At 37.6% G+C, this 27,005-nt stretch overlaps 1 protein-coding gene across 2 annotated transcripts in view; it reads right to left on the bottom strand.

Moving 5' to 3' along the window:
- The window catches only part of DHRSX (dehydrogenase/reductase X-linked), a 139,080-nt gene that overhangs the window by 5,841 nt on the left and 106,234 nt on the right, over positions 1-27,005 (bottom strand). The gene's annotated exons all lie outside the window — the stretch shown is intronic.

The raw sequence follows: 27,005 nt of genomic DNA, 5'->3' as shown, positions 1-27,005 counted from the left end.
CTTATAATTCTTGACAAATGTATCTTTTCTTTTATGTATACTGAGAGCATATGCACCAAGACAAATTCCTTGTGTGTCCAATCACACTTGGCCAATAAAGAATTATATTCTATTCTATTCTATTCTATTCTATTCTATTCTATTCTATTCTATTCTATTCTATTCTATTCTATTCTGTTCTTTCTAACCTTATTTCATCATCTCTTTCATCGTTATGACATTTCTTCCATTCTTCTCTCAAATGCAATCACTTAACTTTTGACAGAATGACAGATTTAGATGCCTGCTTTCCCACTTCTTCAAACATTGGTTGCAATATTTCTGGGGTAATTATTTTGTCTTGTTAGTTTTTTAACAAACCATTCCTTCCTTCATATTTTTTACAACTTTCTGATGGTCGGCATTTTTTAAATTTATATTCCAAAAGTAAAACTAAGTTAGTGGAAATATAAAGGTAAAAAGCAGATGTCTCTCTTTCCTTCTCTCTCCCTACCCCACCCCCCGCCTCTTTTTCTCTCCTTTTCCAGAAATGCAGAACAGATTGAACTAAAACCTTAAGAGTTTAGACACTTAAGACTTTAGTCCAATCTGTTTTTCTGCATTTCAGATGACATAATCCATCTCATACTGTACTTACCTCCTTACTTTGTAACTTCCAAGAATTACTTTTTTCTATTCATGGTCAAACTATCAAAATTTAGTCTGTTTATTCAATTCTAAGTAGTGTCAAAAACACATTTGTCAAAATATTTATCGTTCAGATTTATACCATCCCCTTTGTCCATTTAAACTTTCTTAATAAAATCTTGATTAAGCTCTTTGCTACCAATTTAAAGTCTTTTAAAAGTAATATTTTCGTCTTTGCTTTAATTTCTTTGTATTCCAGAAGGAAAGCTCACTCACTAAAAAGTTTTCTGCTGTTTTCAAATACCTCTTTTCAACTGTAAATTGATTATAGCCTGAAGTTATTTAGAAAGTGAGGGTTGGTCAAACTTAGTATCCTTTAAAAGACTGCACATTGTGAGTCTTGAGCCTCAGCTGCTCTACTTACAAGAAGACTACATGATTTCCACCCCATATTCTCCTCACATGGAATAGTTCTCTATTGCTCTACTATCTCTTAGAGCAGGGGTGTCCAACCCTGGCAACTTTAAGACTTGTGGATTTCAATTCCCAGAATTCCTCAGCCAGCTTTGCTGGCTGAGGAATTCTGGGAGTTGAAGTCCACAAGACTTAAAGTTGCCAAGGTTGGACACCCCTGTCTTAGAGGTATTTAGTCTATCACAGATCCTCACCTGAAGCCCAAATTCTAGGGATCTTTTCCACTTCTTGGAGATGGAAGGGGCCAATGAATGGTGAAAGAATAACAGGAATGAATGAATAAACACTGTCTCTTTCAAGTTCCAGTTTTAAAACGACACTGAGACGTAGCAGTTAGGAATCTGTGGTCCAGTAAATTGAATACTTTCTATTCGCTGACTATATTTCAGAATTATTATGGCTATCATGCCAACCTGGTAAGAGGATGTAAATAATAAGATCTCAACAAAGATGGGCTTATCTAAATCATGGTGTAATTTACACTGACTGTCTTTTTGCTTGTTTCACTTTTGCAATATAGTAGGCCAAACGTATATTAGGTCTGGTTCTGCTTTCACCCAGAGCTGTTCAGAAAGTGCTTGGGAACTCAGAACCTAATAAAATTATGTTGCATTTTGAAAAAGATTTGGTTGATTCAGGTGAGCCACAACAATATACTCCAAATATAATTTATATCAGCTATTATCATGCCATTTTGCAATACAGTACGTATGATTCACGCTAAACATTGAAGATCCAATATTTGATGCTTACAATTTCACCTCTTCTTTTTCCAAATTACATTTTTGGAAAAATGTTAACTTTGTCACTGTATATGAATTTATTATTCCTTTCTATCTTTCTGAGCGTCTATGACCTATTTTGATTTCTTTTAAAACTCCCTTATTTTCTGTTCAAGTCTGGAAGTCCACCCCCTTATACCTAGTGAAATTTGCTAAATAATGTCTTCTATTAAAAAAAGGAAACACCGTTCAGATTGGCTTATGATTATTCAATGTTTTTTTACTTCAGTTTTCATTAAAGAATAACCTTTAAAAAACATGTTAGAAGAAAATAAAAATAGTTGAAATACTTCTCTGCAACATATCTTCTTTAAAATTGCTGACAATTTTAATTACATCAATTCATGAAAACATTGCTGAGTGACTTTAATAAACGCTTTAGATCAGGAGTGTCAAACTCGATTTCACTGAGGGCTGCATCAGGGCTGGTGTGTGTGTGCGTGTGTGTGTGTGTGTGTGTAGCCAGAGGTGGGCGTGGCCATAGTGGGCATTTGACACAGAACCTTATTAATATTCTGCCTTTATTATTTTTACAAATAATTCAAGGCTGTAAATACACCATCCTCCAATTTCCCCCACCCCAATAACCCTGTGAGGTGGGTTGGGCTAAGCGAGAGTGACTGGCCCAAAGTTACCCTGTTGGCTTTCGTGGCTAAGGTGGAACTTGAACTCACACAGTCTCTACTTTTCTAGCCTGGTACCTTCCCCGCCAAACCACACTGACTTTGAGATAATGATGATAATCTTCACATACTTTGTTACGCTCTTTCTTGTAGGGTTCTGAACACGAACCTTGGAGTATATTGCAACTGAAAAAATCTTCAAGTAACATTTTGAGACGCAGCGCTTTCTTGGGTCTCCATGTAGTCTCCTTTCCCATTCTTCACCTCCCGTCTTCCTTTTACTTTCTGCTGCAAAGTCTCGTGGGTTTGTAGTACTTCACTACATTCTTCCCTTTCATAGCTAGAAACTACTGATGATAAAACTTTCTACCTATGGATGATTTAGAAGCTGGAGTAAAATCATGCTATCTCAGATAAACAGAAAGTCAGCAAAGCAATGCAAGTGCATTATTTTTAAAAAGTAAAGGTGGAAGTAGGAAGCTAAGAACAAAAAGTAATAATTAAAAAAATGTTTCACATGAACCTTGAATCAGGGGTATTGGTTTTCTAAAGGCAAGAACTGTACCAACTATGCTGTTTCCACAATTCTGTTAAAGGTGAGTCACAACATCCTTCAAAACAAATAGAATTTTTTAAAAAAGCATTTTGTTGTGTCTACAGGTATGTGCATTGATGCCTTTACCTTTGTATGTATTAATTTAACTTGGTATGTACAGTACAAACACATAGAACAGCTATTCAGGAAGACAACTGACAATCATTTTTCTAGATGACACTGGTGGTGGGCATAGCAGGAGAGAAGGACATATTTGCCTGTGGTTCATGCAGAATATTTCACATCTTTTTCCAAAGTGTCCCAATCAGGAAAGGATTCTCTAAAAACAATTTAGTCTCAAACCAAGATGTGCACAGAACAGGAGCAGCTTAAACATGGAAATGCCAAAAATCCTCTTTCTGGACAATATGAAGGTTAAAGAAAGTTTTTCAGACAAGTAGTGGTCCTGGTTTCCTTTGATAAGATACACAGAATCATCAAGCATTATTGTTCTGAGAAAACTGTAAATTAATCCAAGCACAAGAGTTGGTAGAGCTAATCACAGAGAAGGAACTTACTTTTTTTAATATTGGAAATTTAAATTCTTGCTTACATAATAAAGTTTGCAGAAAATAAAGTCTTATGAATTCCCAGTATCAGTCATCATCTCTAGCTGCTTCCCATCAACCCACATAGTTTCCTTTTCTTTGGAATTCATTTTTTGTAGCCCCTGCAGCTCTTACAAACCGGATCGTTATATGTGATTATTTTATGTCCTGGTTACAAGATGCACCTCTGGATTTTATTTTTAAAAAATCAAGGTAATAGTATTTTTGCAATTTGAACAGAAAGCATTTCCAGCTGTCAGAGTGCTGCTGCGGGTCTCATGGTCATAAACAGGCCCTGGGGGGCACACACAGCCCCCCCCCGTGGCCCATTTTGGCGGGCAGAGGCACCGCAGGCTGGTCTTTTGATATTTCCAGGCCAGATTTAAGCACCCCACGGGTCAGATCCGGCCTGCAGATCCGGCCTTGAGTTTGACACTCCTGCTTTAAATTAAGTATTGTGATAGACAATGTAAATTTAGATAGAAAACAATTTTTGCTGAAATGTTTACATCAATCCTGACAGTTTCTCACTTTGTAGAGATTTGTTCTTTATGTATTCTTTAAGCTAGGCAAAAAGTGATAAATTAGCAAAGCTCCTATATATAGACCAGGTTCATGTTTTGCCAGCAACATTTAGCACATGAACTTGAATGGTTTGAACATTTAACTCATGTCCAAGTTGGCACACATAACAATAGTACTCTTATGACTATGCTAATAATTAATACTTCTCAAATTTTAAATATCTTTGCCAGATTTTTGCTCAGCCATGCTTCCCTTAAAGAAAAAAATTATAAACCATATGGCTGAAAATAGTTTGTATAATACACAGACTATAAGTGTGTAACTTAAATACTTATAAAGTCTGTATCTTAACTACTTGCATTCACTATCTACGTATTGCCCATATTGTTCTGGTATTTTGCAAAATTCAAATAGATTCAGGAGATCTTATATCTGTCTTTATTAAACTTCACTGGTTATTACATTAGCATTATATTAGAAATAAAACTACGAACAGTTTCAAAAAGTGTAGCAATGCTGATGGATGGGTGAAAAGCAAATAAAATAAAATTTCAATTGCAAGTGTCTGAGTTGTTAAGCACACCAAAAAACAACTTTAAAAATATGATGTTACGATATATTAATATTGATTAGTTTTTCTCGATTTCTATGCTCAGACAGTTAGGGACAATTAATTCTTCCTATCCTTACTATTTTCACTCCAGCCCATATATTATCTTAAAAATATGTAATGAAATGCTAACTAGTATTAGAATTATGTGTAAATCTTGAATGGGAAGCCGAAGGGAGAAATATTAATATCTCCATGTTTTCTTGCTACTTTTTCACTCTAGATATTTTCTTACTTCTGAAGAAAATTTCTTTTTAAAAAAAAAAACCAAAACTTTGAAATAAGTTTTATATATGTGCAACTTGCCCCAGAAATCAGTAAAAATGCTGGCAGCCTCTTGTTTATTGATACTCCAGGCTTGTAAGGGGAGAATTTGTATTCTCAAACTAAACCAAATTAAATGCTTAACTAAAGACTTAGACCAATAAATTTACAAAACTCTACAAGCATCCAGTGTTAACTATATAATGTTTTTCTCAACCATCTATTCAACCACCAAACATTTTGGCTAAAACCTAGAGGACTTGTATTTGCTGCAGAACTAATAAATAATGCGGAACTGTTTCCTCCCCCTTTCCAACTCTTGTGGAGTTAAAAATAAGGCAGCACAGCAGGCTATAAAGTACTGCATATTAAAAATGTATTTCAGTTATCTCTTAAAATAAAGGCTTTTGAAGGAAGGACCTGCAACATAATCTTCTAGGAAGGAGGATAAAATTAATTGGATTTGTATTGCAGTGCAAACATATACTTCTCATAAACTGAAGAGCAGTCAAGGATTACCATTGACTTCCAAATTTTGTGATGCATCCTGAGATTCAAAATGCAAATACAGATCAGGGTAAAATGAGAAAAGCATATTTAAAACAGCATATAGTCATGTTAAGAAAAGGTACAGAGCTTGAGATGTCCAACCTCTTTTATTTCTTTGGCTAGGAGGATTTTCTGATGTTCTGTCCAGCCCACACTTAGCACAATCTGTGACTGGTGGCATCCCCTGCTAGTTTCTTTTTTGAGCCTGGGCTAAGAAATTAAGCATTTTCTTTTATGGATGGAGCAGGATATATGGTGTCTACTCATTGATGTGCTGATAAATGTTTAAGAAACTGTCTCTACTGTCTCCATTGTAACTGATTGCTGCACCCCTAGTCCCGGAGCCCCTGATTGGTGTTGGTGCCATAGGACTCATGGCTTAGCTCTGCTCTCAATTGATTCTTAAAATTCCAAACACACACACACATATATATACACACACAGAAGTAGTATTCAGCAGATTTTGACCAGTTCTGGAGAATCGGTAGCGGAAATTTTGATTAGTTCGGAGAACCGGCAAACACCACCTCTGACTGGCCCCACCCTCATCTATTCTCTGGCTCCCGAGTCCCAGCTGATCGGCTGGGCCTCCTTGGTTGCCCTGCACAGGAAAATGGAGCTGGAAAGCAGATTAGTGGGGTGGGGAGGGAAAGGGATTTTGCAGAATCCTTCCCCTGCCACACCCACCCAACCACGCCTACCCAGACACACCCACAGAACCAGTAGTAAAAAATTTTGAATCCCACTGCTGTATATATGTATGTATGTGTATGTACATACATATATAGATATACATACATACATACACACACACACATACACACGCAGGGAGGGAGGGAGGGAGGAGATGAAAAATCAGTTGCTGGAAGAGAAGAATATATAATTGGTATGGAGATGTTTGCAAAATGAAGTGCAACAGGTAAAACAATCAGCATTGCTTTTGTTAGCAAAAGTCAGAAAACATCACTTTTGTCATAGCAGAAAGAGATGGGTTGGGGTTGCTTTCCTGGTGGGCTGGCAGTGAATAGATTATGTAGTTGTTCATCACCGCCCTGAATTAATAGTCAATTGTCTGTACAGCACTGGGGCAACCTGTTTGTGTATATCAGCTGTATGGTTTCATTGCACCTTAGAATCAAGTTAAGGATAGCAGATCTCTTGTGCCTTTATTCATTTCCTGAAGGAAAATATTTTCAACAAGGCAAAGTCTGCAAGCTGAAAGGGGAATATAGAAAAACATGGCTGACATCAAGCAAATAGTGTTTGACTTGGACCTATGGAACAAGTCAGCCAAATAATCACATCAGTATTACACTGCATTCCCAACTCACTGCCTAGGAGTGCCTCAATATAGAAAGATGAGTTTTGACACGTTATCTTCATAGTAAAGGATGGGAGATGTAAGAACATGTTTTCAAGAACACCATGGCATTGGTTTGGATTTTTTGCACACATTGTCCTGAGCTACTCAATCATACCTGGCACTTAATCTTCCCATCACTAAATGCTTGAAACTGTGTATTTTGAAATTGTGCTCTTATTGAGAAATCAGTCTAATGGAATCACCTCAAAAACTAAGAAATTCCTCATTATTACAACCACAATTGCAATGATGAAGAGTTTGATGCAAATGATTTTGGTGGGTGATATTAGACAACAGTACACCTGTTCTTAATTCCTCTCTTCAATTATTTGAATCTAGATGCTATTTGCAGAATTGCTACAATCACTCATTTGGATATCTGAGCAGAAGAGGATATTTTCAACATCTCCTCTGCATTTCTGTGGCTTCTATTCTTTTTGAAATAATTGTATTGTTCAATAGCTAGATGCAATGAATCATCCCTCCAGGTTTCCATAACTCCTATTAAATCATATCTCCTTTCTACTAGTAGGTGTTCAAGCTGATTTTGTTTATTTCTCATACTATGGGGATTACTGTAAAGACAATAAATGACCCAAAAGGCACAATACAAAAAGAACAAAGATGAGACAAATAGTTGAAGAATACAATAGGATTCACTATAAAGGCAAGCTGGATTGCTTCAGTAGGGTGCAAGCCAGTATGGTTACAGAGAAGTCAAGGAAATAATCTGTTGTAACTCCAGGCACAGGTCATAACTCTCTTGGTTCAACACTACCATAATTCTGAATGGTCATTAAGTGAACAATTGTTAACCTGTAACAATAATTTATCTAAAGTCAAGATCAGATCTGTGCCCTTGAGTTAATTTTATATTTAATCCTTTGGCTTAATATAGTACAAATCTTAAGAGCAACTGCTTGGAAAGAATAACAGGAATAGAAAGAAAATTATAGAAAAAGAGGCTGTCAGAAAAAGAGTGACTAAGTGTCACTCATAAATATCTGTTACTAATGTCATCCTCTACTGGCTTCAGCATCATTTCCAATGTTGCCACTGATAGAAAAAATGGCTGTGTGTTCTGATTTACAATATGGTGATAGGATACACTGGGAGATAAGAAACAGCATGACAGAAAGAGCAATCATGCATCTAAAAAGTGTTGGCAGTGCGGGCAGCAAATCTCCAGCATTACTGACAGAATCTTTCCCAATTCTACTTACAACCTCTTCTACCTACACACATATCTTCAGTCTCTATTAAAAGTGCGATTAGAATTGCGTTAACATGCAGAAAAATACTTGAGAGCTAGTTATCAAGTAGTCTTGACCTTCTTCTAAATGGAAACAACATGCATGTGAGGATACCTGCAGGAAATGGCCAGAAGAAATGAATTAAAATGAAAATGCAGAAGCCTAGCAGTCTGGTAATCGGTACTGTGAATTTGTATGAAGAGTAAGTCAAAGGAATATAAAAATCAACTAAAGTATTCTCTGTACATGGACAGATGCTGAACCTCATGTTCAGCAATATGATCTACTTCACTGTTATGAAAGGAGAAGCCAATTTCTTTCTTTTTTTTTCATCTAACAGAAGATACCTAATATAACATCCACCTTTACTATTCTTTTTCTGTTCCACTACAAGGACAATGAAGTTTTTAAGAAACCTAAGGTAGAATTAGTGGAGTCCTAGATGAAATAACAGGGTTGGAGATAAATTTTAAAAATAACTAATATCCTTTATGAATGAAGGATTTTTTTTTACCCGTAACATCTTAAACTGTGTTCATTAAGAAGATTAAAGTCATTAGTAAATTTTGCAAAAGCCTTAGTTCTGGAAGACAGATGGAGAAAGAAAGAAAAGTTAATTTTTATTCATAAAAACATCTCACGTCACTCTGTGTGATAAATTACTTTAATTATTTTCATCTTGCTAAATCTATGTTTCTGTAATTTTAGGCAGGTAATATATTGTCTGTTGTTTTAAACAGCTTATACAGCTTTGAGAAAGAAATTGAGAAGAAAGAGTGACAAGGAAATGAGTATTTAAAATGGGATGTGAATGATATATTTCTGCAACACTTTTGAAATACATAGTACTGCAGAATAATAATTAGGCTATTTTTTAACTTTGATTTTGTAGTTAATTAAATAAGCTTTATATATTTATTTCAATGTCAGGGTATTTTTACATTGTTCTAATGGATTATTTGAGCTTAATCAAAACAGAAATAACAGGCTGTTACAAAAATTGGAATAAACAGATTTTGCCTTGAAAAATATATTCAAGCAGAAGGTGGCTCACGGCAGTGTAATCTGGAAAGTAATTTTGAAGATTATTTACCGCACTCATTTTCTTAGGCTTTTTAAGTGGACAGCGATATAAATATTTCATTTTTAAAATTTGCTATTTGAGGGGCAGCGGTTCAAGATGATGAGCTTATCATCTGGAGAGCTGATAGAAGGGTTCAAAGCTGTACAATGTGCAGGGTTCACTGTACAATGGGATGAGTCCCATTATTTGCCCCAGCAACTGCCAACCTACCAGTTTGAAAACATGCAGATGTGAATAAATAGGTGGTACAGTAACAGCTGGCTCCCTTGGCTAAGAAACTGAAATGAGCACCGGCTCCTAAAGTTGGATGCAACTTTGCCTTTAAGTTAATTTGGTTTTAGTTATAAGTGTATCTATTTTACTGGTCTGCAGCTGAAATAAAACTTTTCTTCCTTTAAATTAGGAGTTACACTTAATATTCTAAATCAGCAGTCCTCACTGTGGGTCATATGGTTTCTCCTCCAGGAGGCCATGCCATATTTTTAGGAGGTTCTGAATGGAGCGCCCAATCTTAATTGCCAAATGCATGATCAATTTGTTATATTCCTCACATCTGTGATAATTTTAGCACTATTAAATTAATAAACAGTGGAAATCATGTATTTATAGTACCTTTTCCCCAGCTAAATATGGAGGGTGGGTTACAGAGGTAAATATAGCTCAGAAGGGGGCTGAGAGTAAATAAAGGCCAAAAACCCTGAGTCTACATGAACTCTTCCAATGTTAAGATTTTAATAACTCGTGTATATATTCCATATAAAGAATCAACATGATTATAAAGAATATTTCTTATTTAGGGAATAATCCCCAATTTGGAGGTTCCATTTCCATTTTAGCTTAGAAGTCTAACTTTTCCTTATTGGCGGCAATATGCTGACTCCGTAAACCACTAAGAGAGGGCTGTAAAACACTATGAAACAGTATATAAGTCTAAGTGCTTATTCTGTGCTACAAATTTTACACTTACTGAAATGAAACAAGAAAATGCTCTGGACTTCATTTGATCTTAAGAAATAAACATATGAGAGAACAAAATATATAGAAACGAAGAGACACAGGGTAAGTCCAACATATTTCAAGAGTAATGTACTTCGTATTTTATGTAAAATGTTCATGCACAACAATTAAGAATGAATTAATTCTGAAGTATTTGAATAAATTATGATCTAAATTTATTTCAAATGGAAATAATTAGAGTTTGAATTGGAATGTATTTTGCCTGTAAACAGATAAATATATTAAAAAAATTTTTTTTTAAAAAAATTAGTGGGATCCTATTAATGGTGCTAAGTACCAAATTTACAAAATTACAATGGGTATGACAAAATAGCTATTATTAAATGTAAAGCAACACAGACTAGCTGATTTCCAGTATCCATATCAAATTATCCTTTATATATTGGATACGTAATTCTCAGAACTCCACCTGTATAAAAATTCAATCTAGTGCAATCCTCGGGTTCCATTCAACTTCTAATGTCATTAAAATAAAGACTCCTTGATTTGTCTATAAAACATACTTAAAAGCTGGTGCAATTCCCTTAATTATCCTCATCTCACTCAAATCCTTATCTTTTTAAAAGTAATAAATTATCTATAATAAAACACCACCAGCATTATCACTCTCAGTAAGTTGCAAAAGACAACTTAGAACAGCTTACATTCTGTAACAATACTTTTAATACCATCAAATGGTATTTGATCTTTGGTGGCACAGTGGTTAGACTGCAGTACTGCAGGTGACTTCTGCTTACAGCCAGCTGCCTGCAATTTGGCAGTTCAAATCCTACCAGGCTCAAGGTTGACTCAGCTTTCCATCCTTCCGAGGTGGGAAAATTGTTGGGAGCAATATGTTCACTGTAAACCACTTGAGAGGGCTATAAAACACTGTAAAGCGGTATATAAGTCTTAGCGCATTTGCTAAATAACAGAAGCTGCCCATTTCAGGTCCTTGGGAAGACTCAATGGGTGAATAACAATGCCAATCCAGTCTAAACATCTGGCTGATTGCAACAAACCATAACAATATCAAAATTTTAAGCCCACCTCGAAAGCAATCATATGCGGCTGAGCTAGCAAAGTCAGACAGCTGTCAAACCTTTTCACGAATCTAAAGGAAGAAGAGAATCCAGGGAGTAGAGTAATTGTTCAACAAATCCCAATAATTCGGAGCCCTTTTAAGGTGGTCTGAATGAGCTGAGACCAAGTGAAAACCTGGGGACCATTACCAGGGGGGCATGTCCTCAGAATTCAACTCGGTCTGTAGAGCAACGAGGCTAGAGACTACCCAGCCTGGATTCTCCCTTCGACTCAATGGAGAACATCCTACTGCTAAGCAGTGGCTACAACCATTTCAGTACCAATAGCAAGTGTAATATATACGTGAGGGAAAGTACACTGAACTGAAAATTTGGAATATAAATACATTCATAAATATTTTAATATGTTAAGAAAATATATGTAAATGATTCCTGATGCATGCCAAAAATAGAATATTGTTTCACTGTGATGAATCAGACCAAAATACTATCTAATTCAAAGAGATGCCAGGAAAAAAATCCCCAAGTACAACAGAAGCCTTTCATTTGTATTTTCCAGCAATAGATACCACTGTTATACCACATGTGGCATTTCTGCCAATTCACTGGAATTATACCTGTGCTCTCATAAAGTCACACATTTTCAGCAATTCAGCTAATTTATTTCTGGCTTAGCTCCAACACAGAGGAAATGCTACAAACATTACTTTGCAGCATGAATGAAGGAGCCACAAGCCAAGTAATTTCCCACTAGAGAGATGTCTGGCCTGTTTCCCATGCACTGCCTCCTCAGCCATCCCACATCATTTTTGAAGTTAAGGCACTACAGCAATTCATAAATCTTGCCTTCTAAAGAACATCAAGATGAAGTTGGTCTTCTGAAATGGGCTGTTCTCTGAGCTCCTTTGATATATTAAATATGCTGAGGGCAGACAAAAAAGATTGGAAACTCCATGTGGTTCTTTTCCAAAACTAAAAGCAGCATGGTTGTTTTATACATAAAAATACATGATGAAATTGGAATTATCTTCTTTCTGCCCCAATCTCCTCAAAGGAAGCAAACAAGCCAACAAACAAAACTTAGGCTAGAGCTGTTGTTTTGGAACTTAACAAGGACAAAGCCAGATAATATAAATGCAAATCAATAAATTGTATATAAATAAAAAAATCCCTACTATCCTTTATAGAGCACTGCACACCAGAACAACTAGACACAAGAACAGTTTTTTCCCGAAAGCCATCACGCTGCTAAACAAATAATTCCCTCAACACTGTTCAACTATTTACAAAGTCTGCACTACTATTACTGTTAATCTTCTCATCACTCCTTATCACCCATTCCCTCCCACTTGTGATTGTAGGACTGTAACTTTGTCGCTTGTATTCTTATTATTTATATTGACAGTTTCCTAGTATGATTTGATTGTTGACTGTACCCCATGACTATCATTAAGAGTACGTTATGAATCTTGATTCTTAACTAATGTATCTTTTCTTTATGTATACTGAGAGTATTTACACCAAGTCAAATTCCTTGTGTGTCTAATCACACTTGGCCAATAAAGTATTCTATTCTATTCTATTCTATTCTATTCTATTCTATTCTATTCTATTCTATTCTATTTCTATTCTATTCTATTCTAAAGAATTGGATGTGCAAGTCTTGAGCATTTTCTTAGCAAGTGCCTCCATTTCACAAAAATAAAATTATGTGGTTTACTCTACCATACCCTCTTCACAATCCATTCTTTGTCTCTTGTTAAATAAGCAAAAATGTGTTAGCAACCCTTCCCAGTAAACGCTGGGTATAAAGACTTGGTTGTTGGGCGTGTGCAGACAGAGCATATATTACCAATCCCTGGTTGGAGGAAGGTGAATATATTGCCCCATTTGAAACTGGTTTCACTAGGTTTCACATTCTGCATCCCACATGACTTTGTCACCGGATGGGGTGGAGTGTGGCATACAGTAGTGTCCAGGCAGTGGCCAGGGTCCTTTTCACAAAGTGATGGAATTTGCTGCCTGGCATGATCCCTTCCTGACTTCCTGAAGTTTTTATCAGGTGCTATAGGATCTGAGGGAAGGCTCTGAAAATATTTATAACTATAAGATACTAAGCAGAGTCAGAATATCCATGATTTTCAATATTTTCCAAACTTAATTCTAATTAACTGCACAAGCTGGGGTTGAAAAACAGCATCTGCACTCATTATAGAAAACATAACTTTGTTGATAGAATCTGCTAAACACATACTGTATATGGAATATTTTAGTTGTAAACTATCCAAAGTTGCATCTATCAATCAATCAATACTGGATAAATTCTTGTGGGATTATTAAGTCATGGACCCACAGGATAGGATTTGTTGTGCTAAATGTTCAAGCTATTGTGGAACATTGAAGTTATTTGGACTAGACAATCAAAGAGAAAAGGTTAGACTCAAAATGGTAAAAGCTTGGGTTGAGGGACAAAACTATATTTGGAGGGTGGGGAATGGAAGAGAAGCAAATGAAAAGAGGAGAAAAATGAACTAATAAATAAAAGTTATAAAATAACCGCAGATGCAGAAAATAGAATTAAATTCATTTGCTGTTTTAAATAAGTAGGTTAAGTTTGAAGTAACCTAATCAATATTTATATTTCAACCTCAGATATAATTAAATTCTTGCAACAAATTAATACAACATAAAGAGAGTAATATATATTTGTACTCTGACAAGGTCCCACATTAAAACATGGATCTGCAACAAAGAGTATCTTTACAAGAGTGATGCTGTCTTGTTTATCCAAATCCTTGCTTCACCCAGAGATATTTCTAGTAAAAAAAGGAAAACTTAGAACAGACTGGCAACTGCTGAGTCATATCCAATTGCAGAACAAAGTAAGAGACTTATAGCAATATGTTTATTTCCTGTCAGTTGAAATGTGCACTAGGATCCAGTAGACGTGTCATCTTTGTCACCTTTATATATCGGCATAAATTTAAACAAAAGAGCAAATGTGCAATTATAGCTGTAATACGTATTTTGTCAATAATGTTAAGATAAATATAGCGTAGTAGTTAAAAGTACCAGACTGGAAACCAGAACACTATGAATTCCAGTCCCACATTAAATATGAAGCCTGGGTGAACTTGGGATGGTCCTTCTCTCTCAGTCCTAGAAAGTATGCATGCAAGGGTGGGATTCTACCAGTTCGCACCTATTCGCTAGAACCGGTTGTTAACATTCTAAGCAGTTCAGAGAACCGGTTGTTAGAAGAAATTACTGGCCTAATCCTGTAAGGAAGGCAGGAAGGAAACATTCTGGTGTTGCTTACAGAAACTGCCTCTCTGTTAACCCTTATTACATTCTTGGCAGGACTAGACTTTCTGTCTCAGGAATGTCTCGGGAGTTTTTTTCCCTTCCTTTGCTGGTACTTTGCTTGTGTGGAGTGACCATTCAAAGTTACAATGGCACTGAAAAAAGTGACTTATGACCATTTTTCACACTTACGACTGTTACAGCATCCCCACAGTCATGAGAGGCCAGGCGAGGAGATGTGTGCCTCGATGTGAGTCATATTGAGTTGGCCACACCCAGCCAATAACATGACCACCAAGCCATGTCCACCCAGTCACATGACCACCAAGACACGCCCACCATCTAAGCCACACCCACAGAACCGGTTGTTAAAAATTTGAATCTCACCTCTGCATGCAAGGGGAAAACACCTCCAAAAATATTGCCAAGAAAACTACATGGATTTTTCAAGACTGACTTAAAAGCAAAAACAGCAACAATAATGCACATCTAATCTATACAATACTTTTCAGAGAGAATAAATAGAAGAGAAGCTGCAGACTGAAGAAACATATAGTATGTGTTAAAAGTGTATTTTTTTGCCAATCTGAGTGTTTAACTCTGAAAATATAAACACTGTCATCAGAATTCAGGTTTGATATCTGTAAATGTGATGCAAAAACACTGCGGGGAAAGGTAAGTTCGGAAGAGATAGTAGAATTGTATGATTGAATAGACAACGTTTGAATATAGTAATAGAGATGCCACAGTGTGAATTTCAGAAGAAAAATATTCAATATATAATATTCAAAGATTACACTCAAAATTTGTATAAGATGTTTTACTGATAGATAATAACTCCAGAAAAAATAAATAATTCTGCCTTCCTAAAATGTAAATATAACAAACAGGTTGGATTTTTAAAAAAAACACATGATAGCAGTGTTTCAAAAACCAACAATACTGGGAAATGATGCTATGTCGAATACAACAAATTCTGCAATCGCATTGTAATCCATGGTATTCATACTAAATTTTACTAACCCACGTACCCCTTCAAATTATATTAAATTAGCAGAATATATATTAATGGTTCCAAGGATTCTGCATGGCTTTTATTGCAAATGATTTCTGATTTCCTCTTTGGAAGAACAACAAACCAAATCTGGGAGAATACCTTGATATCTAGAAACATGTTCTATTGAAAAAGTAAAACTGACATAGAATTTGATTCTAGTTGATAACCTCAACTAGGTTATCAACTAGAATTAAATTCTTGGATTACAATCTTATGCATGGAATCATGCCATATCCAAAATTTGATATTGATTTAATATATTATTTACTCACTGCAGTTTTTCAATGACTTCAGTTGTGTTAGCCAAGCAGGATCGTTGATCGGAAATGTACATGAAAAATCTTATAATAGCACAAATTTCTAGTGATTATTAATTTTATGATATTTCATATTTGTGGATCATTGCCCTGTATTTAATGTCTGGAAACCTATCATAACATTTTAATAAGGTAAAATTTATATGCCTTGAATATATGAAGTACCCTGCGCATCATGCCCTGCCACATACATAGGACAAACCAACAGAAGGATAAATACCCGCCTTGAAGAACACAAGAATGCAATAAATAAACTGGAACACACTTCCTCGCTAGTCCAACATATGAAAGCCACAGGTCATAGCATCGATTTCAGTGGTACCAAAACCCTAGCTACAATAGAAAACCCGGTTACAGAATCATCAGAGAAGCCATAGAAATTGATAAAAGATCTAATAGTATGAATAGAAGAGATGACTCCACCAGACTATCAATCATCTGGAAGCCTGCACTCACAAGCAAAAAAAATCTCTATACCACAATCCAGGCAAGCACCTGGACACAAACAACCCCCCACCCCAATGCCTCCAGCCCAAACACACCCCAGACAGCTACTCAAATAAAACCTAGCTTCCTAATAATTATCGGCCATTCACAAGAAACCAAGCTGCACTAAGAAACCCCAATGCACAAAACTCAATGTTGCCAACCAATCAAGAACACAGCAAGTTGAAGACCAATAAAAACAGACCTAGACTCCCAGCCAATCAAGATGAGGAAAAAACCATTCAAATAAAGCAGAAAGCCAGCAACAAATTCAAACAAAAAACGGCTGCTAAGCCTGACACACAAGATTAAAAAGAACACAATACACAAGCCTGAGGATGGCAGATGAGATTCTGCCGAAACATTGCTATAATAAAAGCACAAATATTAAGACGTGGGAAAATACCCAAAGAAACCTAAATACCATACATATAAATACCTGTGAAAACATAAGAAAACAAATGGGGCTGGTGTGCTGGGCTGGTTGGCTGCGCTGCTGCCTCTTGATTGGTTGATGGAGTTGATGTTGGTATAATGGGCTGTGTGATGGCCTTGTGAGTTTTGTTGTGGAGATATCCTGGATCTTGTGCTGTAATCTCCTGGGTCGTTTGTTTTGTAGTGATCTTTTTCCATTAGCCTGTCGTGTTTTAACGGCTTAGGTAATGGTTTGTGTGATGGGCTTGCGAGTACTTTTGTTGTGGTATCCTGGGTCTTGCGTTGTAATCTCCTGGGTCGTTTGTGTTTTGATCTCTTTTCCATTAGCCTCCTGTGTTGTAACGGCTTGGGTAATGGGTTGTGTGATGACCTTGTGAGATTTATTGCTGTGGTATCCTTGGTCTTGTGCTGTGATATCCTGGGTCATTTGCTGTGTTGCAACTTCTTGAGTTCTTGTGGTGTAATTTCCTGAGTTTTCTGATGTGATATCCTGAGTGGGTGGCTGTGATGTAGCATTCTGGGTTTTAGTCTGGCTTCAAGTTTGGGGTCTGGATCTGTGTTCTTGGCGTGTGTCAGCTTGTTTGGTTTTGGGGTCAGGGGTGCGACAGCTGGTGCAGCAGCCGTGGTCTGTTTTCTGGATGGTAGTTGTCCTTCGTTTATAGGATGGGCTAGGGCCTGGGTCTGATGAGAGGGATTGGCGGTGGGGTTCCATGTTGTTTTGGGTCTGGTGTTGGTTTTTGTGGCTGGGATTCATTTGTTGGCGAGGGCTAGCTTCCAGATGTCTGGTAGGCGGGAGGTATTGTCCCGTCTATTCATGTTATGGGGGTGTTTCTCTATCTCGATGGTTTCCCTGATTATTCTCTTGTTCAGTGTTGGATATTAATTTGGTTCCTTCAAAATTAATTTCATGTTCTGTGGCTTTAAGGTGCTGGAAGAGAGGGAAAATATTTTCTTCTCTTCTGACTGCGTTTTTGTGTTCTGTGATGCGTGCATTTATTCTCCTGTTGGTTTGTCCAATGTATGTGGCTGGGCAATTGCTGCATGGTATTTCATAAACTCCTTGGTTTTCTAGTTGGATCTTGTCTTTGGGGTTTCTTAGAATGTTGGCTATTTTTTGGTCAGTGCTGAAGGCTGTCCTGATATTGTGTTTGTGGAGAATTTTGCTGATTTTGTCTGTGGTGCCTTTGATGTAGGGGAAGAGTACGATAGGGGAAGAGTGTCTTGTTCTGTGTCTTGGTTTTTTGGGGGTATCTCTTTTCGGATAAGATTGGTGATAGTGTTTCTATAGAATCTGTTGGAAATTAATACATTAGTTAGGGTGTGTAGTTCTGTTCTCAGGTGGACTTTGTAAGCTAGGCATTTGGTTCTGGAGATGAGGGTCTTGGCTACGGAGTTGATCTGTGCAGGGTGGTGATGGGATTGTGCATTTAGATAGCGGTTGGTGTGTGTTTTTTTCCAGCAGATGGTGTGTCCTAGGGAGCCATTGGGTTTTTGTAAATTAGGACGTCCAGGAAGGGAAGTTGGTTGTTGGTTTTTGTTTCCATAGTGAATTGTATTTTGGGGTGTAAGTTGTTAAGATGTGTGAGGAAGTTGTCCAGTTTTTCTTTCCCGTGTGGCCAAATTACAAAAGTGTCATCTACATATCTGAGCCAGAGTTTGGGTTTCTGTTCGGATTTGTCTAGACCGTTGGTTTCAAAGTGTATAGGTTAGCGATGATGGGTGAGAGGAGCACCATGGGTGCTCCTTCTATCTGTTTGTATCTTTGTCAACTGTGGATGAAGTATGTGTTGGTTAGGCAGTGGTTAGTCAGATCTAGGATGTGTTGGGGGGGGGTGTTGTATTTGTTTTGGATGGCTATCAAGGCTTCTTTGATGGGTACTTGGGTGAAGAGGGATATGACATCGAAGCTGATGAGTAGGTCGCTGGATTGTAGGTTTTGTTTCTTTATTGTGTCTATGAAGTGGAAGGAGTTTTGTACGTGTGAGGTGATGGATTCTGTGTAGGGCTAGAATTGTTTGGTGAGAAATTTGGCAAGATTCTGCAGAAGTGAGCTTATGGAGCTGACTATGGGTCTGAGTGGTATTCCTTCTTTGTGTATCTTGGGGAGGCCATATAGAGCTTAGGGCATCTGGATGATTTTTCTCTGGGGACGATTCTCTGCTGGATCTCTTCACTGATGGGAGACGCTTTTATTTTGGATTTGGTGGTTTTTTCTAGGTAGATGGTGGGGTCAGTATTCAGAGGTTTGTAAGCAGGGTCTTGGAGTAGGTTGGATAGTTTGGAGTGGTAGTCTGATGTGTTCATTATGACTGTGGTGTTGCCTTTATCTGCTGGGAGAATGATGTTATATTGCTATCTTTCCTCAGTTTGGTGAGTGCTTTTTGTTCTCTGTGTAGGTTGCTTCTGGGTGGGTTGCTGGATCAGAGGACGTTGGTGACTTCAAGTCTGATTTCGTTGGCTGCATCTGGGTTGATTTTGGTTAGGCTAGCTTCAACTCTGCATATAATGTTTTCAGTGGGGATGCGTTTGGGGGCGACTGCAAAGTTGAATCCTTTGGAAAGGACATTGGTTTCTGCTATGGTGATGGTTCTGTCTGATATGTTGTGTACTGTTTGTTTGATGTGTTGTTGTAGGGAAGGGTTGGGTCTCTGGCGTTTCTCTAGTCTGTGGAGTTTCCTGGTGTGTGTGTCTGTCTTGTGGGAGGTTTCTGTTTTGGCTCTCCAGAAGGCTAATTGTTTGGATTTGTCCCAGAGTGCTGGGTGGATTTTGTTGCTGAGTTTGTGATGGAGTGTGAGTAGGTCTCTGTTGGTTTGGTCTAGTAGGAATCTTTTCTTGTGGAGTTCATTTCTGATTATGGCTAATTCCGTTCTTTTCAGGATCCTTTAAATGGCTGAGGTTTTGGAATGGAATTTGAGTTGGAAGCATGTGGGGATCACATTTTTGTCTCGGCAATTGCGTAGGAATGTGAGATCACACAAGATGGTGGCTCTTCGGACTTCGAGTTTCTCGTAGGTGCTGGTTTACAGCACAAGATCCAGGATATCTCCACAACAAAACTCACAAGGCCATCACACAGCCCATTATACCAACATCAACTCCATCAACCAATCAAGAGGCAGCAGCGCAGCCAACCAGCCCAGCACACCAGCCCCACCACCAGTATTTATAGAGAGACGGCAGCTCCGATCACACACTGCTTGCACTGGCATGAAGCCGAAAGCACCAGCCTGAGGATGGCGAGTGGGATCTCGCTGAAACGTCGCCAAGATACTCTTAATCTTACACAGGAAAAGACCCGAACACACCTAGATCAAAAGCAATTTGCACAAAGAGGAACTAAAAGCCCTGCAAGCCCTAAAGAACGACAGCAGCACAATCATACTTCCAGCAGATAAAGGTAATGCCACAGTAGTAATGGATAAAAAAGACTATGAAACAAAATTGACAGACCTACTCCAAAACTCCACATACAAACCCATAAACACGGACCCAATCACATATCTGGAAAAAATAACCAAGAAGAAAATTATAACCAACTACATGAGCAAAGAGATCCAACAGACGATCATCCCAAGAGAAAAATCTTCCAGATGTCCCAAACTATATGGCCTCCCAAAAATACACAAAGAAGGCATACCTCTCAGACCCATAGTCAGCTCCAGAGGAGCACCACTACAAAACCTAGCTAAACACTTACCAAAGCAGCTACGCCCCCATGCTGAAGCAGCAGCTTCACATGTACAAAACTCATACCACTTCTTGGAAATGATCAAAGATCTACACGTGGAACAAGAAGATCTGCTTGTAAGTTTCGACATGATTTCATTATTCACTCAAGTCCTGATAAAAGAAACTCTTGAAATCATCAAAAATAAATACCAACCAGCTAAACACCTCATGGAACTAGCAGAACACTGCTTAACCAACACATATTTCATATACAAAGGACAAAGATACAAAGATACAATAGAAGGAGCCCCTATGGGATCACCACTGTTACCCGTCATTGCAAACCTGTTCATGGAAGAATTCGAATCCAGAACCCTAGCTAATGCCACCCACAAACCCAAACTATGGTTAAGATACATCGATGACACATTTGTGATTTGGTCCCATGGAAAAGAAAACCTAAACAATTTCCTAACACACCTAAACAGCACACACCCCAAAATCAAGTTCACCATGAAAATGGAAATAAACAAACAACTACCATTCCTAGATGTACTAATCTACAAAAAAACAGATGGCATGCTAGGACACACCATATACCAGAAGAAAACACACACCAACTGCTACCTCAACGCCCAATCCCACCACCACCCAGCATAGATAAACTCCGTGGCCAAAACACTAATCGCCAGAACCAAACACCTGGTAGACAAGACACACATAAAGACTGAACTATGCACCGTGACTAAAGTACTGACAGCTAACGGCTTCCACAAGAGCAAAATCACTGGCTTGATCCACAAAAACACATTGAGACATAATGGAGACCTAGAAGATGAACAGACCTATGGAACAGCTGTCCTGCCCTACATAAGAGGTACTACAGACAAAATTGGTAAGATACTACACAGGCATCACATCAAGACTGCCTTCAAAACAGACAGAAAAATAGCAGCCATCCTAAGAAACCCCAAAGATAAAATTGACCTGGAAAACCAAGGCATATATGAAGTCCCCTGTGCATCATGCCCGGCCGCATACATTGGACAGACCAATAGAAGAATAAGTACCCGCCTGGATGAACACAAAAATGCAGTAAAAAAGCTGGAACACACTTCCTCACTAGTCCAACACATAAAAGCAACAGGTCATAGCAGCGACGTCAATGGCACCAAAACTCTAGCCACTATAGAAAACCCCAGCCACAGAATTATCAGAGAAGCCATAGAGATTGAAAAAAGACCTGAAAGCATTAATAGAAGAGATGATTCCACCAGATTGTCAATTATTTGGAAGCCTGCACTCACAAACAAAAAAATCTCCACACCACAAGCCAGGCAAACACCTGGGCACAAACAGATTCCCCCTGATACCTCCAGCTCAAACACACTCCAACCAGGCACCCAGATGAAACCTAACTTCCTAATAAATGATAGCCTCCCATTTACTCGGAGCCAAGCTGCACTAAAAGGCTCCAATACAGGAGCACAATGTTGCCAGCCAATCAAGACAAAAAAAAGCCACAAAACAGACAGAAGATATTAGAAACACCAATCAAGCAGAACACAGCAAACTCCAAGACCAATAAACACAGACCAAGACTCCCAACCAATCAGGATGAAGAAAAAAAAAACCATTCTGGCACAGCAGTAGGCTAGCCCCAAATTTAAAACTGAAACGGCTGTGAAAGTCTGACTCACAAACACAATACAGAAGCCTGATGATGGCAAATGAGATTCTGCCGAAACGTTGCTACAACTTTAAAAGCACAACTATAATGACGTGGGAAAAAACCCGAACAAAGCTGAATACCATACATGTAAGTACCTGCGAAAACTTAAGAAAACTTTATACATATATGTGTGTGTGTGTGTGTGTGTGTGTGTGTGTGTGTGTTCAAACACGCCAATACCTGTACCTGTAAAAATCTACGAAAACACACACAAACACACATAAAATTTAATTACCTAGCAAGGCAGATTCTACATCTGGGACATGGCTTCTAGGAAAAGAATCAAGAGATGAATTAAAAACAAAAAAATGGAATGACTTAAACAGATACAAGCAATAAACTCCAGTGTTTAATATTAAATATTAAAGATAGCATAAATATTTAAGTAGTGGCTGGGGGAACAGAAGGAAATGAAGGCAGGAATGTATCACCAAAATTCCCTTCACAATGTTTTCAACTTATGTTTTATTTTACAGTTTTAAATTTGCATTTTGTATCTTTATTTTTTGGTACTTCTTAACCTTATGCAGATGATCTGTCTATCACATATCTATCTATACATATAAAAGTATTTCATGATCTGCAGTTTATTTGTTCCATCTGTATTTGACATTCACTCAAAAATATATAACAACACGGACAGATGAAGAAAAGAAAGAAAAAGATTTTCAGATGTGAAGAAAACCAACACAGAGTGAATAAAATTCGTTAACTCAACAGGAGACTTATGAAGAACCTTAAGACAAAGTTGGAGGAATCCATAACTTTGTTGCCTGTCATCAAAGTACTTCCATTCCAAGATAGCAGCATATTGCAAATCCAATCCATATTTCCTGAAGTTTTTCTCTAAGAAAAAGGTTCCTTGATTTCTGGGACAGATTTCCTGCAGGTCCCATTTTCTCATCACAATACTCATACTAACATTTATTTCTCAGCACAGACTCTTTTCAATTGATGTGCCTACATGATAAATTATGTCTCTCATCCTATATTTTTTTTTTCTGATGGAAACTCTAGATAGTTCTCAGGAAGTTAAATCAAAGGTTATAAAATTTACTATTGTATTTATTTTTTGTCTTACAAAAGCAATTTTCATGGCAACATGAGCATTTATCTTGTGCCTAGTTATTACATGGAGGACACAGTGCTTAAAATGAACCTGCAGGCAGGTATGGCAGATTTAATTTAGTTGACTTGCACCCCTATGTTTTATTCTGTCAATAAAGTGGGTACTTCATAGAAATATAAAGACAGAAGGAGTACAGAAAATTACATAAATAGCAGCAGCCACAATTTCTAATAATCGTTTCATCCCTTTTGATGAAATCAATTGCTTATTCTGCCACATAAGTAAAGCACAAAGAACACTTGAAGCACAATTGCAATTGCTTTATAGAATGTATCACATCTTTTATATTTCAGAAGAAAAGGAAAGTCAACAGGTGAGGCAAGCTATTTTTTTAATGCTTCCAAATGCAAATACAGAAAGCAACAGGATTTGGTTTTTAAAATATTTTTTCCAGCAAAATCCATTTTTATTAATAACTTTTTAAAAACATGTACATACACCTGAGAAATAGAGTGATTAGGCAATATTATTAAGCTCTCTGTGAACTGGTATTTAAATACTCTTCTATCAAAAAGGAAAATATTTATTCTTGAATTTACAACATTTCCAAGAAGATATATCCTTTATTTCTTAAAATATCCCTTATGGACAACTATAGAAGGTGCACTGACTTATAATTACAACCTCAAAAGGGCTATATTGCAGCTACCCTTTCACTGGGCAAGACAGAAAAGCCATGTTTCCTATTTAAAGAAGAAAAGAAAAATTGAGTAGCTTTAAAATGTACCTGCAGAATTTTGACCAAAATTCTTTTGTCAACTTTGCTATTTATCTTTCACCATGATGAGAAGTTAAAGGCTTTAGCTAATGAAATATTATTGTTATATTTAAATAATAATAATAATAATAATAATAATAATAATAATAATAATAATAATAATAACAACAACAACATCAACAATAATAATATAAGATACTATTGCAACCGAACTCTTCATATGAAGTATTTAAAGAAAATGGTGTACTAATGCAAAATTTTATTCATGAATCTAGTTTTAGACTTCTACTTTAGATTTTACGTAGGATATACTTATATACCCACCCTCTACCTCAAGCAACCCTGTGTAGTAGATTAAACAGAGGATGAATGAACAGCCCAAAATCATCCAGTGAGTTTCCATGGTGAGGATGGATTCGAACCTAGGATCTCCTTGAGTTCACAAATAGCTAATTATTACATCATGGAGATCTCTTTTGCTAGATTATATGGCAAGTTTTAGTTTGCAAAATTTGCACCTGGGGCAGAGAAGAACTAAAAATAATTGCAGCTTTCCAGACTAGCTGATCAGGGAATGGGTGTTTCTAGTTGTAATGACACCATTCACCATATCCTCTTTTCCAGGGGTGGGCAAACATTTTGGCTTGGGGGCCACATTGACTTTTAAAATTTGACAGACGGGCCGGGTCAGCACAAGATTTTTTGGGAATTGCCCCCCTTCCCCCCCTTCTTCTCCTCCTTCCCCTCCCCTCGGAGGCCCCCTGAGTCAGGAGTTGCTATCGCCGGCGCAGCTCCGCGCGGCTCCAGTCCCGCGTTGCCTCGGGAAGGGAAAGGCAAAAAGGAAGAGCCGCGGTGGCGCTTTGCAACAGCACTGGAGGCTCAGGCTCAGCGGGCCCTGGTTTTGCCTTTCCCTTCCCAAGGCAACGCGGGACTGGAGCCACGCGGAGCTGCGCCCGCGGTAGCAACTCCTGACAGCCCCAGCCGGACACCTGAGTGGAGCCCGGGCGGAGGGAAAGCAGTGGGCGTTCCCTGGGCGGCGACCTTGGCCCCGCCACCAGGGAAGCGGCTGCCCATCTCCGTGCTGTGTGCGCGATTTTATAGCGCGCAGCACGGGGTCTCTTTTGGCCGGCCCCAATTTTTTTTTCAGAGGGGAATTTTTTTTTTTCAGAGGCGGGCCGTATTAAAATGACCAACGGGCTGGATGTGGCCCACGGGCCGTAGTTTGCCCACCCCTGCTCTTTTCCCTAGATTCCTTTTGTTTGCTCCAACAATCTTGACTGAAGAATTGTTGAACATGAAGACAGAGTTATGTCAGCTGCTTTCCTGGTAGCACAGACTCTCTAGGTCATCTTAGTCATCCCACTTGTCTGCCACTCACACTACTGAAGATGAAGGTCTAATTACAAAGGTCCCAGAGTCTTTCCTATTTTGAATCCAGGATAGAATATTAAATTCAAAGGTTACACAGAAATGTTAATTGATAGCGATTAGTGTGCCAGACAGCCTTTCTAGCACTGAGCCAAGGAAATAGTCTTGCTCAGGTATAATGATGCTGACAATCTGTGCTGAGTTTTAGTCACACTTATTTTAAAATCTTGCACTGGGTCTTTTATAAAAAAGGATGCTGTAGAAATCTCAAAAACTGCAAAAATGAAGGCAACACTGATTAGCCAGGTTAAAACTGCCTTGCATAGTTTGAGCTCCTAGTCAGGAGTAGGAACTCAGTAATACCTCTGAGTTGCTGGAGGATGAATGCAATTAATTGGAGATTTGCTGTGATCTGTGGGTCCCCGATAGAGCCTCACTGTGTTGGATTCAACTTCTTAGGGACATATGTTCTCACACTGAAAGCACAGGAAAATCCCAAGAAAAATAGAGGGGTGTAAAAAGTGCACTAAATTCTAGAGATCAGAGAAAACATACTTAAAAAAAAATTATTTAAAACAAAAAAAAAATACAAAAATCTCATTTCCATTAACAGTTATTGTGTCATTGTATATACATGTTTCTTATTTTGTGACTATACATTATTTTTATCCTTATCCATCACCCATTCGTACCACTTCTCCCATGTCACATAGTATTCTTGATCCTCTTTGCCTTTCAGTTCCATAGTGAATTTATCTACTTCAGCACAATCCATTATTTTTTGAATCAAAATTTCATCTGGTAGTATTTTATCACTTTTCCAATTTTGTGCTAAAGTGATTCTTGCTGCAGTTAAGATGTGTACAATAAGGTATCTTTTATTTTTACTCAAATTCCCTTTGATCATACCTAATAAAAACGTTTCGGGTTCCAAATTCAATTTATATTTTGTAATCTCAAAAAGCCATCTCTGTATTTTCTTCCAGTATTTTTTGACCTCTAAACATTGCCACCACATATGGAAAAACGTTCCTTTCTTTTGTTTGCACTTCCAGCATTCTGGTTTCAAGGTTGGATACATTTTCGCCAGTCATGCCGGCACTAAGTACCATCCACAAAACATTTTATATTGATTTTCTTTGAATGTCGTTGACAAAGTCAGCTTCCAGTTCTCAGTCCAAGTCTTTTCCCACTCATTCAAATTTATATTATGACCCACATTTCTCACCCAGGCAATCATTGGTCCCTTAACAATTTCCTCCTCTAGTTCTATCTCCAGTAAATAATTACATGTTTGTGTTATAAATTTTATATCCTTGCCTGTCAAAATTTGGTCCAATTTTTGTAAATCTTTATCTATCCCTAGCTCTTTTACATCTTTCTTAAATTTAGTTTGAATTTGCAAATATACCCACCAGTCTAATATTATCCCTTATTCTTTTAGTTTATCCAGTG

The sequence above is a fragment of the Pseudonaja textilis genome, chromosome 8 (assembly GCF_049901715.1).
Source record: "Pseudonaja textilis isolate UNSWEBS1 chromosome 8, rPseTex1.2, whole genome shotgun sequence".
NCBI classification, from domain to species: Eukaryota; Metazoa; Chordata; class Lepidosauria; order Squamata; family Elapidae; genus Pseudonaja; species Pseudonaja textilis.
This window is presented reverse-complemented; position numbering and strand designations above follow the sequence as displayed.